The 18,276-nt window shown below is 34.5% G+C and overlaps 1 non-coding gene across 1 annotated transcript; it reads right to left on the bottom strand.

Annotated features, from left to right (window-relative positions):
• Window positions 1–3,901: 3,901 nt before the first annotated feature.
• Window positions 3,902–3,973, bottom strand: Trnay-aua. The gene has a single exon. It is a non-coding gene; the product is annotated as a tRNA-Tyr (tRNA).
• Window positions 3,974–18,276: the final 14,303 nt, after the last annotated feature.

Raw genomic sequence — 18,276 nt, 5'->3', positions numbered from 1 at the left:
TACACGCGTCCCGTATAAACCGGATGACGGTGGCACATTAAAATTATCGGGGGTTTTGCCCGGGACGGAAATAACGTAGTCTGGGACATGAACACCGTTACTTCTTTCCTTTTTAAAACCTAAATACTCTTGGCAAAAAACATCATACTCGGCTCTATTCTTAATAATTAACATGAAATCTATCCAAAAGAGAACATTGTTGAATAATAATATTACACAAAAGCTCAAGGTTGTGATTCCGTTTCTTCAATAAAATTAATTAATCATTGTCACGACTTTTCATCATAAATCAATGAATGTTTCCATTATCTTAATGAAATTTGTTGATTGCTTTAGAAAAATACAGAAATAGCTCAACATTAATTTCATCCTTATAAACTTTGACAGTCCAATTCATTCGAAGATTAAATTTATTTTAGAAAAAACAGCTTTGTGTTGTTCAATACGATATGTGTACCTAATCATTGTTTATATAAAAATATTTCTGGTTGGCTAACATGCTCATTATTATATACGAACACATTTTATTATTCAACGATTGAATAATATTAAATGGATGTTAAAATCTCTCTCTAGCACACACATTCTCGCTTTCTCTCTCTCTCTCTCTCACTTTTCCTCTTTCTCACTCGCTCTCTCTCACTCGTCCTCTTTGTCTCTCCCTTTCTCTCCATCACTGACGATCCTTCTATCTTTCCCTCTCACAAAAACAAACTCATTCTTTTCTTCCTTTTCTTCGCGGTCCGACAAAATTTTTCTTTTAACTCACTCTTTTTCCTTTTTTTCTCACGTTCACCGTTTTCTTCTTTTAATTTATATATATGTTTATCTCAACCTAAATTCCTCTCTCTCTCTCTCTCTCTCTCTCTCTCTCTCTCACTCCCTCCCTCACTCACTGACTCTCCTTCTATCTTTCCTACTCTCACAAAAACAAATTCATTCATTGCTTCCGTTTCTTCGCGGTCCGACAAATTTCTCTTTTAACACACTCTATTTCGTTTTTTTCTCACGTTCACCCTTTTCGTCTTTTAATTTATTTATATGCTTATCTCACCCTAAATTCCCCTCTTTATTCTCTCTCTCTCACTCTCTCTCTCACGCGTTCTTTTTTTCCCTTTCTTCGCGGCCTGACAAAATTTATTTTTTATCTCACTTTTTTTATTTTTCTCACAAGTTCACCCATTTCCTCTTTTAATTCATTTATATATTTCTATCACACTCAATTCCTCTATGTTCTCTACTTCTCTGTATGTCTATCTCTCTCTCTCTCCATCTTTCTCTCTCTGTTTCCCTAACTCACAAACATACATCTGTTTATTCTTCCGTTTCGTATATGTCCGTAAAAAAATTTCTCTTACAGCCCTCGTTCTTTTTTCTAAGTCATTCTAACCCTTAACAGATTAAAAGGTTAAAAAGATTCGTACGCTTTACCCACTCAATTTAATTACAATTTTCACTCACATTCAATTCCTCGCTTTCATTTTCCCACTCGGTATTTCTCACTTCTTCTTTCTATCTCGCTTTCCCCAATCTCACAAAACTAAATTTCTTTTATTCTTTTCATTCGGTCTGAGTAGTCCTTCTATTTCGATCAGTCTCAACCATTTCCTTTCTCAAATAAATAATATTTTTCGCTCACTATCGATGGTCTTCTTTCACCTTCTCAATCTATGTCAGTTTCATATTTTTTCTTCCTTATCTCACCAAACGACCCTCACACACGCTAACCCTATCCCTCATTCAATGTAATTCTCTCTCTGTCTCTGTCTGTCTGTCTGTCTGTCACTCTCTCTCTCTCTCTCTCTCTCTCTCTCTCCCATTCTCTCTCTCTCTTTTTACCTCTCATTTTTTGTTATCTCACAAAAACAAACGCTCTTTATTCTTTCCTTTCGTCTTGGTTCAAATTTCTCTTCTTTCTCACTATAATTCACTCGTTCTTCTTTTTCTCTCATTCTCCCACTTTTCTTCTCTCAATTTCATTACATTTTTCTACCAATTTTAATTCCTCTCTCTTTCTTTTTTTCTTTCTCTATCTATCTATCAATCTATCTGTCTGTCTAACTATCTATGACTATCTCCCTTCGTCGGCAGAATCGACAATGCCTCAAACACTGATTTTCGGACTGTTATAATTGTTCTACAACAAACGTACAATTTACGCAATGTTACTTGGCCGTTTTGCACGTATGGTATGTAACATTGTGGGGAGCGAATATTGAACGTTTCCGTTTCTTTAGACTAATTGTAAATCTTCCGTATTTTTTCTTCAATTCTACCTCCCCAACGACGTTGGTTTACCAGTTGTCAAAAAATTTGCAAAATTTCACTGTAAATACTCCCAACATAGCAATAGTCGTCCTCATGCTTGTGCAAGAACAATGTTGAAAGTATAAAATTTTAAATAATATGATTTTTTCCTTCCCTCAATGCGACACGTATGTAGATTTGTGGTAAATATAAGTATCTTCAAAATACATCATGCAACTATAAACTGAAGATTGTAATATTATATTTATTTCAAAAACTGGTTGTTGCTTCACGGCTAATTTTAATCTGAAAGGATTCTCATTTTATTTAGATAACATTCTCACGACAACTAATGGGCAGGTAATTACTTAAGCATAACACATTACCTGATATTGATTTTCATGAATCTATAAAATATTCAAGCTAGCCATGGAAGGAGCATTCAATCACTTTTTCAAGGTAGTGTAAACTGCGGGATAAAGAATCGCTGATGCGGCAGGTGTGTGAGGCGGTGACCCTCTATTAAATATTCAGATATATTGACATGCGGAGTCCCCTGCGGATGGGGCTGTGGTGTATTTGAATAATGAACGTCTGATATAGGAAACCGGGTGAGCTTGGTCGGGTATCGTATAAAATCCGAGTGGTGTGGGAGTTATTAACCGAATGGGATACGGGCGGCAGGCTGGAACTATGTACTTATGCCGTTTGGATTGACGTTGGAATTTAATTAAGCGAAATCGCACGCTCACCAGGTTAAACGTTCCAGAAACACGTTCGCGGCCCTCTTTTGTCCTTATGGAAGACATTTCCTTTCAAACGCCGACTAATTAATGCCGCCCGTAGGAATTCGATCGCTCGGAAATGGAGATTAATGAAAAATCCTTTCGCACAGCTCTTCCTTTTAGAGAGATTAACAAAATCCGGCAAAATTAGCCAAAAGTAAGGGACAGGAACTAGGCCCGTGAAAAATTCCTTAAACTTCAGGCATCTAAATGAGTTGAAAAACTCACTTTTAAAAAAAACAACACAGATAGTAGATGTATGTGTGAAAGTTCGCATTTTTTAAATGACTTTATTATCTTTTGTTTAGAAAAGCTAATTAATACTGTTTCGGCCTAATTATTTGTAACAAAAAATTATGGATTAGGCCAATTAAAAAAAAACCTCAGTTCCATTGTCAAGCTTTTCAAAAGGTTGACCCCATTCCCAAGAATTTGAAATATTAATATTAATATCACTAGTTGCGTGCTCCGTTTGACGATTTAATATCTATTTAAAAATTCACTGGTATAATTGTAAACACAAACACACAAACAAATACCTAATAACTCTCTCTCTCTCTCTCTCTCTCTCTCTCTCTCTCTCTCTCTCTCTCTCTCTCTTTCTTTCTTTCTCTCTCTCTCTCACAGACAAACACACACACTCACGCACACAGATACCACAGAAGATACCAATTACTGAAAAAAGTGTCATTGAGCGGCCATCAGTCCATCACATTTTGATCAGCTTGTTTTCAGATTTGGTGAAGGCTTTTTAAATTAATAAATATTTTACATTGTAATTTAATCTGCTCATTAGTAACAAAAAATAATCTTGGTGTAACAATAAATTAACGATTAATTAAGGTTTTCAGTTGAGATAAAAAAGTTAGTGTCACGAGCGGGATTCGAACCCACGACTTCGGCTATATACGCCGCTACTCTACCACTTGAGCTATCGTGACCTCGATCCACTCGGACACTAACTCCCCATCGCAACCCCATCTTTTGAATTTGCCCTCCTTTTTGCCCTTTTTCAAATGTCGTGCAAGCTATTTGATTCTCGGCGACAAATGAAATGGTCACTGAAAACTTCAGTGAAGGTATTCTTCCTTTAAATTTATTAAATTCACTAGTTTCGTGGTCCGCTTGACTAATTAATATCTTTCTATCAATTAAGGTTTTTGGTTGAGATAAAAAGTCAGTAACACGAGCGTTTTGAAAAATGGCAAAAAGGAGGGAAAATTCAAAAGGTGGGGTTGAGATGGAAAGTTAGTGTCCGACTGAACCAAGGCCACGATAGCTCAAGTGGTAGAGCAGCGGCGTATCTAGCCAGAGATCGTGGGTTCGAATCCCGCTCGTGACACAGACTTTTTTATCTCAACTAAAAACCTTAATTAATTAAAAGATATTAATTGGTCAAGCTGACCACGAATCTAGTGAATGAAATTAGATTTAAAATCACAATGGATTAAAATTTGTATTGGATTATGTTTGTAAGTTATATATTTTTTTTTAATTTAGAAGAGAGGGTAACAAAAGTTATAGTTTTGGTCTAATTATATATGCACAATTTTGTATTAGCAAATAAGGGATAATGCCAATATGGAAAAAAGATAAGTTAACACTCATCCCTTCGTCAATATTTAGAAGAGTTGACCCCTTTAATCACGACTTTGAAACATTATCAATAATTCACAAGGTTGGCAGTTATGAACATCTATTCACAGTTCTGAAACTTATGGTTTCAAACATAGTGAATTTCTGAGTTGATAGTGGATTTAAACTAACTCTATTTGAAACGAATGTTCAATTACTGTGGGTAGTAATGGCGATATTACTATGTTTGACACAAATGGCTGATATAAATAATATCGAGGTAATATCAATGGTTAATTAATTATACTGTTTAAGTAATGCAAACAATACTTTTATTATCATCGGTGTTTGTTGTTTTCAATGTTCGCGATTATATTTGTATTTTAGTCGGCTTGTTCCCATTTTTTTTTCTGTTAATTTTGAGGGAGAGAATTTGTGTTCAAACAGTGTGGAGAGTAATTGAAATTCCACATAACCCTTTGAGCTCTCAGGCAGATACACGAGGCTTTTTTTTCATAATATTTAATATACATGTAATATTGAATTAAGCCTGTCGTGTTCTTTTTGCGATCCGTAAAGTGAGCTTGAAACCCAATGATACTTAAAATAACAATTAAATTTTATGGAATTTTTTAAACGATCACTAATAATCGAGACTGTTCTGTAGGTTATTTTCATTGAACCATTTTTTGCGAGCAAACTACTTGGTCATCGTTAGCTATCCGCCGTTTTAATCTTTCTAATTTATTTTCATGATTCTCCAGTCAAACTATTATATTATATGATATAACAGTAACCGACTATCTCTTTTGTTTATCCTAAGGTTGTACCTCACGGCTACGTCAATTGTTGATAAAATAACATAAATAACATACATATACACAAAAAATAATAATCTGATTAGCATTCTCTCCTACATAGGGTATTCGATATTCTTTTTGGTAAATTGGATAAAGCCCCACATTCGCGTTAATAAATTACTCTTTAAGTAAGGTATTGTTTGAGATAAAAAAATCAGTATCACTTGACCTATCGTGACTTCGAGCCACTCGGACACCAACTTCCCACCTCAACCCCACCTTTTGAATCAAAATTGCAAAAAAGAAAGAAAATTCAAAAGGTGGGGCAGAGATGGTAAGTTGGTGTTTGAGTGGATCGAAGTCACGATAGCTCAAGTGATAGAGCAACGGCGTATTTAGCCGAAGGTCGTGGCTCGTGACACTGACTTTTTATCTCAACCAATACCTTACTTAAAGATTAATTAATTGAAAAGAATTTATGTGGTCAATCGGACCACGAAACCTAATCGATTTAATAAATTACTTATACACACTGGACTTCTGTCACACTACCCCAGAGTAATTGAAGAAGAAGACAATCAACTTTATTTTGGGATTAAAGCCCTCTTGCAAAACTACATAATCTAGATTCGTGATCGACACAAACTCAAAAGAGCAATCAAAATTCCAAAGGTACAAAATACACCCAATAAATTACAAATACACATTCATTCAACTTCCCCAGAGTACTTGCTATCCCTCGGGGTCACTGTTAGCCACTCTATTCACGCAAATAAATACAATAAAGATACAAGATTTATACCCGATTAAAAGTACTTAAGCCCCTGAAATATTAGATCAGCGAACTGTGGCTGTTGTCGGGCCTCAAGTTCGCGAGATTTCCTTCGGGATGTCATATTTCTTTCTTACTTCTTTTGTAGACCGTGTGCGATCTTGGTGTGACCTATGCGCAACCAGGTATGACTTTTTCCCTTCAAGACCCGGACTCCCCAAGTAAGCGACCGAGATATTTTTTAAATTTATATAATATGGACTTGTACATTTTGTTCGAGCAGACGCACTCATTCTAAGTAAATCCGCTGAAATTACAAAGTGAGTTGGGCCGTGTGGTCTCATGATGACTAACTTCACTGTTTAATCTGCTTGTTTATTGCCGGTTATACCAATGTGTCCGGGAACCCATGCCAGAACGACCTTTTCTCACGGACATCGAAATCTTTCCGTTGCTCGTATATATTGCTGATTAATGGATCTGATTGATGCTCTTTTCCTGAGTTCTAGTATCATGCTTAGAGAGATCCCTGGCGCGACGGATATGACATTCAGGCCACCGTGTGTACACTTGACGACGGCGGAATTGACAGCGTTTCTACCTCGCTCCCCATGCAAGGCGTGGTACCAGTTGCCGACTTCGACTCATCGATGGGCCTGGCACAGCTAAGTCCTCCATTAGCAAGTAGAGTTATTGTTGTAATATATTTGAGGGGACTGACCTTTTCCATTTTGCAATAAACCATAGGACTAGAAATAATGGGATTGTGCATGGTGGGGTGTCAGGAGGATATTCCTACCCCACTCAATCGAGGGTTACTCCCCCTGCCAAAAGTATTTACTTAGCCTTTATGTCAAAGGTCTCGTCCGAGTCCTCAGGAGTTCAAATTTGTCACTGTAGTTTGGGTCTTGTATTGTGATCCTCCTGACTTTTTTTACAAGTAGGGGGTAGGAACACATGCTGTTTTGCTCTAGTTGTTACGAAATGAATTGTATTTTTCATACGAAAATGAAAGAGAGAGTAAAATAAGTTATCATATAAACGGTGCTTCCACTTCTATAACCAATTTAATTCTGAAACGATTAAATTTAGCAAAAAATGGTCTTTACGAACCCCAATTTAATTTTGACTAGGAATCGCGTGGTGGTAAAAGATTTACCATAACTTTTTCATCTAGCTGAAAAATCACTCTAACTTTGTTATTTTAAATGGGAATCCCATATTTTTCCTAAATTAATTAATCTTTATTTAAGGTATTGGTATTTTATCTTTTTTATCTCAACCAATACCTTAAATAAAGATTAATTAATTGACAGATATTAGTTGGTCAATCGGACCACGAAAATTGGAGGATTTTTTCCTAAAATTAATCGTTTCCGAATTATATTAGTGGATTTTAGAAGTTGGCACACCCTGTATATCCAAGTATATTTTATATATAATTCCATGATTGCTATCAGTAAACATGTGAGTAATTTTAATCTGCTAGTTTGTTCTGGTGTTTTCTTTTTTATTCCCCTGGGGATAACCATTTATATCAAAATATCAAACAGTGAGGAGTATAATTGAAATTCCACATAATCCTTTGAGCTTCCGGGCTCAAATACAAAGCACTCTTTTTCCTAAATTCAAACAATTTTGGTATACTAATTTTTTACGATTGGTTTTATTGTTCAGTAAACAAAGTAATAACTGAGAATGAAAAGCCGTGGTGTTATTTTCAGATTACAGCGAGGAAAAATTTAATCAATACTCTTGTTTTTCCTGCTTACTAATAATCTAAATTGTCTTCAACAAAAATTTTCAGCACATTTTAACACAATAATTAATGTGTGGTGATTATTGACCGTTAATCGATAATTATTCAGAAATCGTGACATGCGGTCTGGTGTGATGTAGGTTTCAGAAAAACATTTTCTTTATCGTGCCAACGTTTCGATCTTCAATTGTGATCATCTTCAGGGCCTGAGATTTTACAAACATTATCGTGCCAACACAGATAACACATATAACGTAAAAGATTCTTTTCATTTAATTAACAAAATTAATAATATCCACATTCCCTCACACTACTCTCTCATATCCCTAGATGTTTCATCATTGTTCACCAACATTCCAAAAGACATAACGCTGGACATAATTAAAGATACATGGCCCAACATAACACCACACACAAGTATATTAAAAACACGTTCATTACAATGGTCCGACACTGCTGGTTTAACGGATATTATACATACGACAATGAATTTTACAAACAACTATTTGGTTTAGCCATGGGTAGCAACCTAGGCCCGATATTTGCATATATAATCATGACACATCTACTAAATACAGTCATACCACAACTTCCTTTCACATAACCCTTCCTCACTAAATACATAGATGATATTTTGACAGCAGTTCCCACAGATTAAATTCAAACTACATTAGATACATTTCACCCACGCCTTCAGTTTACACATGAAATCGAAACAACAAAACAATACCATTTTTAGATACATTCGTAATAAAAAACCCAGATGGCATTAATCAAAGATTGCTATCAAAAACCAAGAAACACAGGTCGCTACCTCAACTTTACATCTCACCATCCTCTTCTTACAATAATAAACAGGCCCAAAGGGTGAATGATTACTCTAAGTCATGAATCATTTCACCGCAAGAACATAAAGATATACAAACAGATCCTCCATAACAATCTCCACCCTAAACAAATAATTAACAGAATAATCAGCAACACTAACACCATCTACTATTACTAATAATACTACATTAAGTCTATCAAATACAAACAAACCAGCATACATTTCCATGCCATTTATTCACTGCCTATCACATAATTTAAACACATTTCTCTCGTCCGATAACTTCAAAATAGCTTTCAAAAATTATAAAACAATTCAAACACTTTTCTCAAAAATTAAAGATCCCACACCAATAACAAATAAATCTGACCTAATCTACAAAGTCAACTGTTTAAACTGTCCGGCAACTTACATCGATATTACAGCCCAATATCTGGATGAAAGGAAAAAAGCATATCTATGATTGCAAAAAACACAAGCAAAATCCTAAAGAACTCGCTACCCACCGTTTAGAACAAAAACACAATTTCGACTTCAACATTCCAAAAAAATTACACACAGAACAAAACAAACATAAACGCAATTTTTTAGAAATAGTTTACATCAACAGAGATAAACACAGCATCAATTACAGAACAGATACATGTAAACTCAGTCGCACCTACGCCAATATCATTAATCAAATTCAACATAAATAACATACATATATCATCACATCACATTCCACACATAAAAAAAATTTTCACATAGTCTAATTTTTCAACAATTTAGCTTTCCTTTTCCTATTTATCCCCTTCTATATAATCCAGAAAGGATAATCTGACGAACCATTACCAACGTTTTTTTCCCTTCGTCGGCTCTTTTCACCTTAAATAAGCCGACGCCTTATACAAAAATGTCTTTTCTATACCAACTTTCATCCCCACCACTTCAAAATTCAACATGTATAAACATAAAACAGGAATATCTCACTGGCACTCTCAACACGACACGCAAGAATGGCACAATTACACGGAAGATAAACACTTTGAGTGAGTAGAAATACTTTGGTTGAATATAAAAAATATATTTTTCATTGTATAAATTCACTTTTTGCCACATCCTACATGTATTTGTTAAATGTAAACAATGTTTGTAAATCCCAGGCCCTGCAGATGATCTCAATAAAGATGGAAACCTTGGCACGATAAAGAAAATGTTTTTCTGAAACCTACATCACACTAGACCGCATCTCACGATTTCTGAATAACAATAATTAATTGTTTCAGCCTAATTTGCACTTTATAAAGCAATAACTAGTCGACTGAATCCCGTGAATTTTAAGGAGAAATACCGATCGATGACCAGATAGTTAGATTGTGGCAGATAAGCGACATCCCATGTCTAATTTATTATAGCACAAATGGTTTGGCGATTTCTAATTACGCGGTTTCGGGACAGCCGACCGCAGTGCCTAAGCCTCTCTGAAACGGACTAACACAATCCAGCCCATTGACAAATTAACACAGTAGCTATAGAAACTTCATTATTAACTATTCATTTTCAAACCGAGAATTGCGGTACCAGGAATGAACTTAAAAACGATAGAACTAGGCATAATGCTTTCTCTCACTAATAATTTTAATCAATATATTTACTTATCAAATAGGACTCCTTTTGCGAACAGGTTTAAGTATATTGCTCATGCAGGACATTTAAGTTAATATATGAAAATAATCCAAACCTCTTAGCTATTACGAAAGCTAATGATGTCCCCATTCGTTATATAAAATAAACAGACTCTAAGCCAGAAGAGAACTTAAAATATATAACATTCAGTTTAGTTTTTGAAAAGCCCGTCTCTAGTCATGAATAATTTGTACTGTTTAAATAAATAAACAATCCGTGTTCTGTAAGACAAACATTTACCTGTTAAGGTAAATTGCCTAAACAGTAAAGTTAAATTCCCCTCAAGTATAACAATCAAGAGTAAAACCGCTAAGAAATACAGATTATTAAAGAAAAAAAGTTACATATCAATATTCTTATTTTAAAAATAAAATCAACGTGACGGAATTATCAATTATAGCTAATATTATAGCTTAAAAAGAAATTAAATTTATTTTGCCTTACGAAATCTCTCCGATTGTGTTTAATCCATGTGTCCAAAATATTTTAAAAGAAATGCGAATTTTTTGTCTGCAAAAAGAAAACGATCAGACCCTATCAGAGTGATTGGGCAAGGATTCTCTATGGCAACCCCAGATGTTCTGGACAATGGCTGGACAGAGGGATCTAGTGGAAACGATTTCGCTTCACCTGCTCACCGAAAATCATTTCGCGACGGGATTTGGAATTGTTCCTAAATTTTTTATATGCGATTCTTCAAACAAATAATTCATCCTAAATGCTCCATGGTATGAATGAAAATAGACCATTTTATAAAAGAGGGATAAAACTGATGTTCAATTAATCCAATAAATAGGTAAATTCATGCCAAGGAAGCTTCAGGATGTGATCAAATCTAAAAAAAATTGTAAGTAATATGAAAAATGTAATAAATTTATTATTTATCTTATAATTTTTATTTTATAGTAATATATTTTCAGATGTATTTTATGTACAAATACTTTAAACTGAGCATTTTTAGCAAAACAATTATAAACCTTATTTTATAATACTGTATTAATTTGATCAATTCTAATATTAATTTAATTTGTATGCTGTTTTGTATGCTTTAATTTTCATATTTTTGTCAAAATCACAATGAAATATAAATTGATCTGTACATGACTCCATAAAATTGGTTTACTTTGTTATGAACTCGCCCAAAAGACAAAACAAAAACATGACGATAAAATAAAAATGGTAGAGTAGCGGCGTATCAAGCCGAAGGTCGTGGGTTCGAATCCCGCTCGTGACACTGACTTTTTTATTTCAACTTAAAACCGTAATTAATTGAATTGTATTAATTGTTCAAGCGGACCAAGAAAAATAGTGAATAAAATAAATTATTGATTTTATGTTTGTATTACGAAAGTGATTTTGTAGCTAGTAATATGATTTTTTAAATAACCGTTATTATGATTGTAAATCCTTTGGAATGTTACAATAGGATCATTCTTTAAACATCATATGGAGGGAAATCATTAAACGCAAAATTCAAGAACAATTTTCAACCAGGTTGCCTGTTTAAATTATAATGTTGAAGGGTAAACATTAAAAATAAATTTTATCAGGTTTCGTGGTCAGCTTGACAAAATAAATTCTTTTCAATGTATTAAGGTGGAGATCAAAAAGTCAGTGTGACGTGCGGGATTCGAACCCACGACCTTCGGCTAAATTCGCCGCTGCTCTACCACTTGAACTATCGTGACCTCGATCCACTCGGACACCAATTTTTTATCTCAACCATCTTTTGAATTTTTTCTACTTTTTGCCATTTTTCAAATGTCATGTAATTTATTTGATTCTCGGCGACAAATGAAATGGCCATGGAGAGCTTTAGTGAAGTAAACTTCACCTACTATCTGATAAAATGTAATAAGCAAAATGAAGTATACTGCCCCCAAGAGCGGCAGGGAAAAAGCGAAAGAAGTGACTAAAGCTTCCAGATTTTGAGGAGTGCGATCTTGCTCTCTGAAGCACAAAATACCTTAAAAACCATTATTCAAAGAGAATGTCAGCGTGGGTCGGCCCTGGAAAAGCTGTCATGTATCAAGGGCAGTCGAAATGTGACCCTAGGACTGGCCCATAAAAGAAAAAGTTTGCTCGATTTGTCTCACCTAGTTGTAGGGTCCATGGTTCCATATAGAGAGCGTATAGGAATGTCACCCGAAATGATATTGTGCTAAAGCAGGGCAACGAGTATCTGGGTCCCCTTTTCCAATTCTTGGAAGAGATTGGGATGTTTTCTTGAATATAGTACTTTATAGGTATCTCCTGTTTCTTTTTCTTGAAACCTAATTGTATTTATTAGCGTGAATGTGTAGTGTGACAGAACCATTGGCGAAATATTGAATACTTCATCCACCCTCATTTTTATTATATAATACGTGTCTCTTGATGAAGGTATATCAAGTATTGTCAACATTTAACAGACAATGAAATTGGAATTAATGTATTTAAGAGTGTGAGTGGGTTTAATCAGAAGACTAATTGTAGTTCCGGCTGAAAAGACCTAGCTGTTCATAGCCCCGCGATGACTGGGCGTACAAGACCTAGGCATAACCCCCGACAGCCAACACCAGGGATGTGGGTTTCTCGAGGCTTGCCGGTAATTTATTGTTAATTAACGAAAACCTGGAATAGACGACAGACTGCGAACAATAATAGGCTCAACTCTGTATGTACTTACATCGGACGCTGGCAAAAGAACTCCTATGCATCTAAAAAGCCTTTCCATTTAAATGGTGCATAAATTCATGTTGAAGTATCTCGGTTTCCCATTTGATAAAAGCCATCAATCAATGATCTGATCCCTACGATAATCAGATCTCGCGTTATTACTTTTATTGAGAAAAAAATCTGCTACTTTAATTCATTCCCTTATTCGTGAAATCCCCTGTTCATATTATATATCCTAATCCTACCAATAAGGCGAATCTGTAATAGCTAATAGAAACAGAACATCTCAAAATCTCTCTCATTCCAAGGGCCGGATAATTTAACACCTGAACACAGATTTATAAACCTGCACTGCACAAATGCGTACTTGACATAACAATCTACATGGATGAACGTAAATGACTATATTAAAATATTTAACTCTTAAAAAGAACCTAATCACTGAATTTATTTATTTTTTACTGCTCTTCAAGCCAATTGCTGATAAACAGAATTTTTTAATCTTAACATACATATACAAAACACATATAAAAATAATGCTGAAACGATCACCACTATATCAGTAAGTCATTATGCTATTAGCTGGCAGCTATTGCAACTTTCTTTCAGTCACTCTTAGTGTTATGAGACTAATTCCATTTGAGGATGTTCGGAAAATGACGGGGTTAACGGCCGTTGTAATGGAGCCGGAGAAACATTATCTTGTGAAAGAGCCACCCGCAGAGATACAAACATAAGGGGTGAGGATTAAAACCCACCCCGCACCCCTGCTCTGCTTACGAAATTAAACAGGTATTTGTATTCCGGGTGCAATTACCTCCTTTCTGTCTTACAGTTACGCCTTTCAACAGCCCCATTTTTCAAATATACTATCACTCCCACGGTGCCCCTTTAAACGGTGTCGTTGTTGCATAACTGGGAGTCATGTTTGCGGAAAATCTCTTACTTTTTTTTTAAAATCAATTTCCACCTTTTTATCACTTAACAAGGTAAAAAGGTTAAAAGGCCTAACTTTTCTTAATAATTAATTAACACCAAAATATTCCGTATAAGCAATTCTACCCATTTTTAAACCGTTTATCCACACAAATATAAGAATATAATACCTCCATTTTATTTTAAAAAATCCGTTCATAAATATATTTATTCAACAGATATGGTAAAGATATCAAGAAAAATATTTTGAAATGAATGAGCAAGCTGATAAGCTTAACATCCTGTTATAGTATCGCCGAAAACTCCAAAAACGATAAAACTTAAATGTAGAGATAATAAGAGTCTAATGGGGCGTCTGTGTTCGCAAAGGTTTAGGCGTTGCCACGGCGCTCATCGCTGTAAGGTAAAGGTCCCGCGTTCGAATCCAGCGGCCTTGCATTCGAACCAGGCATACAAGTGCTCTACTTTTAAGTTTAAATAATTTTATTACTAAATATTCTTATAATAAAAATGTACGTTTCAAAAAACATTAATAAATAATATTGATAGTTTAAAAGTTTTCCCATCTAATTTGCATTATTTTTGATACAGCATTTTATATGTTTTAAAATTTAGTGGGCGTTCGATCTCAGTAAAAATTAAAATATAACTCAAACAAAATTAACTTCAAGCATTTAGATAGGCAGAAAGTGCGCCCAAATTCGAAAAAGCGCTGTATTGTATTTTTTATTTATTTTCCTTCAATCACGACATTTTGGTTTAGAATGAAATGTCCAGCATAAAATGTATGCAATGTTGGCCGAAACTTCGTCAGCTGAAGAAGGGTTATTGGAATTGGTTCGAAATGAATTCATTTTATTTTAAAAAAAATTAAAATAATAGAATTTTTAAGTATAATATCACCAATGTTTATGATTGAAAAAGACCCAGTAATAAAAATAACTGGGCGTCGGCGGCCGCAACGGTTTAAGCGTTGCCATGGCGCTCATCGCTGTAAGGTAAAGGTCCGGGGATCGAATCCAGCGGCCCTGCATTCGAACCAGGCATACTTACAAATGGGCTATTTTTCAAAAACACCGGCACCTCGAGAGTTGATACAATCTCGGCTCGGTGGGGGGGGGGAGAAAAAATACTCTAATGAAGGAACATTCGATACCCATAGCTTCATGATATGAAATGAACAGGCTGTAATCAAAGAAGATTTCCGGATTGATCTAAGTACCAAAAAAGAATGGCAAAAGGCCCATCCGTCTCAAAAGGACCATGTGCTGACCCATATGGAACTAAAAAAAGTTAGGGGAAGATGTTTTTGTTCCTGGAACCAAACACCCACAACCATAAGAAAACCAATAACTTACAGGCTGAGCAATCTAAACAAATAAGAGATATACTCAGTTAAATTTAAATGAAATGTATGAAAACAACAATATAGCCATAATAATGTATATCAAAGCACTAAGCTCAAACATCATTACCTCAGAGATAATAATAAATTGCTAAACTAAACTATACAAATTAGGTTTGTAAATTAAAGTTAGCTACTGGATCCCAGGACATGTAGAGAGGAACAAGAGAGGAGACGCACTTGCAAGTAAGGGGCCTACTATACCGCTAGAGGTACTGAACTCTTCTGTGGCTTGGGATTCGTACTATCAATGTGTATCTAAGTTTAAAAATTAAAATTAAAATGAGGAAAGATTGGACGCAAACAATCCAAGAACTATGTAAATTCATTAAAGGAAGCCGGAAGAAACTTCAGGTACTAGTTATTATATAATAGATATTTTAAAAGGATACTGCAGACTAAACGGGCGTCTGAAGAAGATGAACAGTACAATACGGCGCGTGCAGACGTTGGAAGAAAGCAGCGGATACACCAACACACCTGCTAACCAACTGACAAATTATGCCGGTGTTTTTAAATTTTTATTGTTATGTGGTGATTAGTGACCATTTGTCGATGATTACGCAGAAGTGTGAGATGCGGCCTAGTGTGATGGAGGTTTCAGAAAAACATTTTCTTTATCGTGCCAACGTTTCGATCTTTATTGAGATCATCTTCAGGGCTCAAAGTGTTTGTTTTCTGTGCAGATGGGTCATTATTGTGTGTCGAGTTGAGATGCCAACACACAGAAAACAAACACTTTGAGCTCTGAAGATGATCTCAATAAAGATTGAAAATTTGGCACGGTAAATAAAATGTTTTTCTGAAACCTACATCACAACAGACCGCATCTCACTATTTCTGAATAATCATAGGAACAAAATGGGGTATACAATGGTTCTCAAGAAGTCGGTATAATTCTCACCACGAATCTATCACCTGACATCTTAGTACTACCCGGTTTAGATATGCAAATCTAAATGATTTAAAAGAAAAACTCGAAGAAGAAACCCGTCATTCTTCAATTTGCGTTTCTATGTGCAGAGCTGAGAAATGTTAGTGCAGTCTCAGAATGTTTTATACTTTCCTTCTTATTATTTTCGAGAAGAAAGCTTATATAAAAGATTACTAGATAACCAAAACGAGAAAGTATTTAGTATGGCTGAACTGTAATCCAGCCAGTAAAGAAGGGCTTTTTAAGTTCAATTTGCAAATTTAAAAAAAAAGAGGACATATTCCACTTTTTACAATAGCATTCTGATCTGAAAGCATTTCTATGTTAAAATAAAACAATCTAAAAATAATTTATTTTTTTAGATGATCTCAATAAAAGATCGGCACGATAAAGAAAATGTTTTTCTGAAACCTACATCACTCCCGACCGCATCTCACGATATCTGAATAACTTTTTAAATGATTTTTCATTGTAAAATATGAAACAAAGATATTTCGTTTTGTTTGCCTTATGCACTATTTATTTGGATGAATGAAAAAATTAATACTATAAAAATAAATAAATTATTAATATTATAAATAAATACATTAACATAAAAGAGAAAGGAAGAGAGAGAGAGAGAGAGAGAGAGNGAGTGAGAGAGAGAGTGAGAGAGAGAGAGAGAAAGAGAGAGAGAGAGAAAGAGAGAGATAAAGATCGAAACGTTGGCACGGTAACCACCTATTTTGACTCCCAAACCAGACTGAATTATTATTGTCCAATTATTGTCCAGAATTACGTATTCATTTTTGTATTAACTATTTAAAAAATTAAATGTACAGACATATTTAAAGTAGAGAGAGTTTATTTAATCCCGCTGAAAAACGATGATTCTACAAATTATCTGATTTCTTAGCCATTTCTAAAAGAGTATGATTAATTTTCAATTAATTAAGGTTTTTAGTTGAGATAAAAAAAAGTCAGTGTTACGGAGCAAAACGGAGGGAAAATTCAAAAGGGGGGGTTGAGATGGGAAGTTAGCCCCGAGTGGATGTAGTCACGATAGTTCAAGTGGTAGAGTAGGGGCGAATCTAACCGAGGGTCGTGGGTTCGAATCACGCCGCTCGTGGCACTTTTTTATCTCAACTAAAAACCTTAATTAATTGAAAGATATTAATTGGTCAAGCGGACCACAAAACTAGTGAATTACGATTAACATTTTTTTACGAAGGTATTTTTAACTACGAGTTAGTTTGACTCTCAGGGTACCGGATTTGTGAAAAATTAAGACTTATATAAGTATGTCGTGTTGGAATACAGGGCTAGTGGTAGACCCTTCGTTTTATGTAATATGTATATGTAAAAAATGCGTAATTTAGTGAATTTATTATTATTATTATCACAAATATGTTCGAAAAGAAAATTGTTTAAAATGGGTTTCTATTAAAATCTGAATAACTGAATATGGTAAAAACGATAAAATTATGTTTAAAATATCAAGATGTCGCAAAATTTAACCGAAGTGTTTTCTGTATAGTTTGATTCATTTTGGATTTATTTAAATTTCACATTTACTGTTCAAATACTTTTTGCTTTATTTAAGTTTTATTGTTGATTGTGTAAAACGTTACTTCTTTACGTTTTACACAATCAACAATAAGAAATGTTCTGATAGAGAAATACAGTTAAAAATGAATCTAAATCCTTTTGATCTTCATGAATTATTTTTTACAAGACATACTTGAGAAAAATATCATCCGCTTGCGCGTTAAAATAAATCAGATTAAATAATTCCCAACTGGCCTGATTAAAATCTATATTTCTTCTTTATTTAAAATATATTTGTATATTTCGAAAATATTCACCTTGATCATCATCGGTTATTATGGTCCTTTTGAACTTTTAAGCTTGGGCAATTTTTTCACCAGT

Source organism: Cimex lectularius, unplaced genomic scaffold (assembly GCF_000648675.2).
Source record: "Cimex lectularius strain Harlan isolate CLEC.00 unplaced genomic scaffold, Clec_2.1 scaffold37, whole genome shotgun sequence".
Lineage (NCBI taxonomy): Eukaryota > Metazoa > Arthropoda > Insecta > Hemiptera > Cimicidae > Cimex > Cimex lectularius.
Note: the sequence above shows the minus strand (reverse complement) of the source record. Positions and strands in the feature narration are given on the sequence as shown.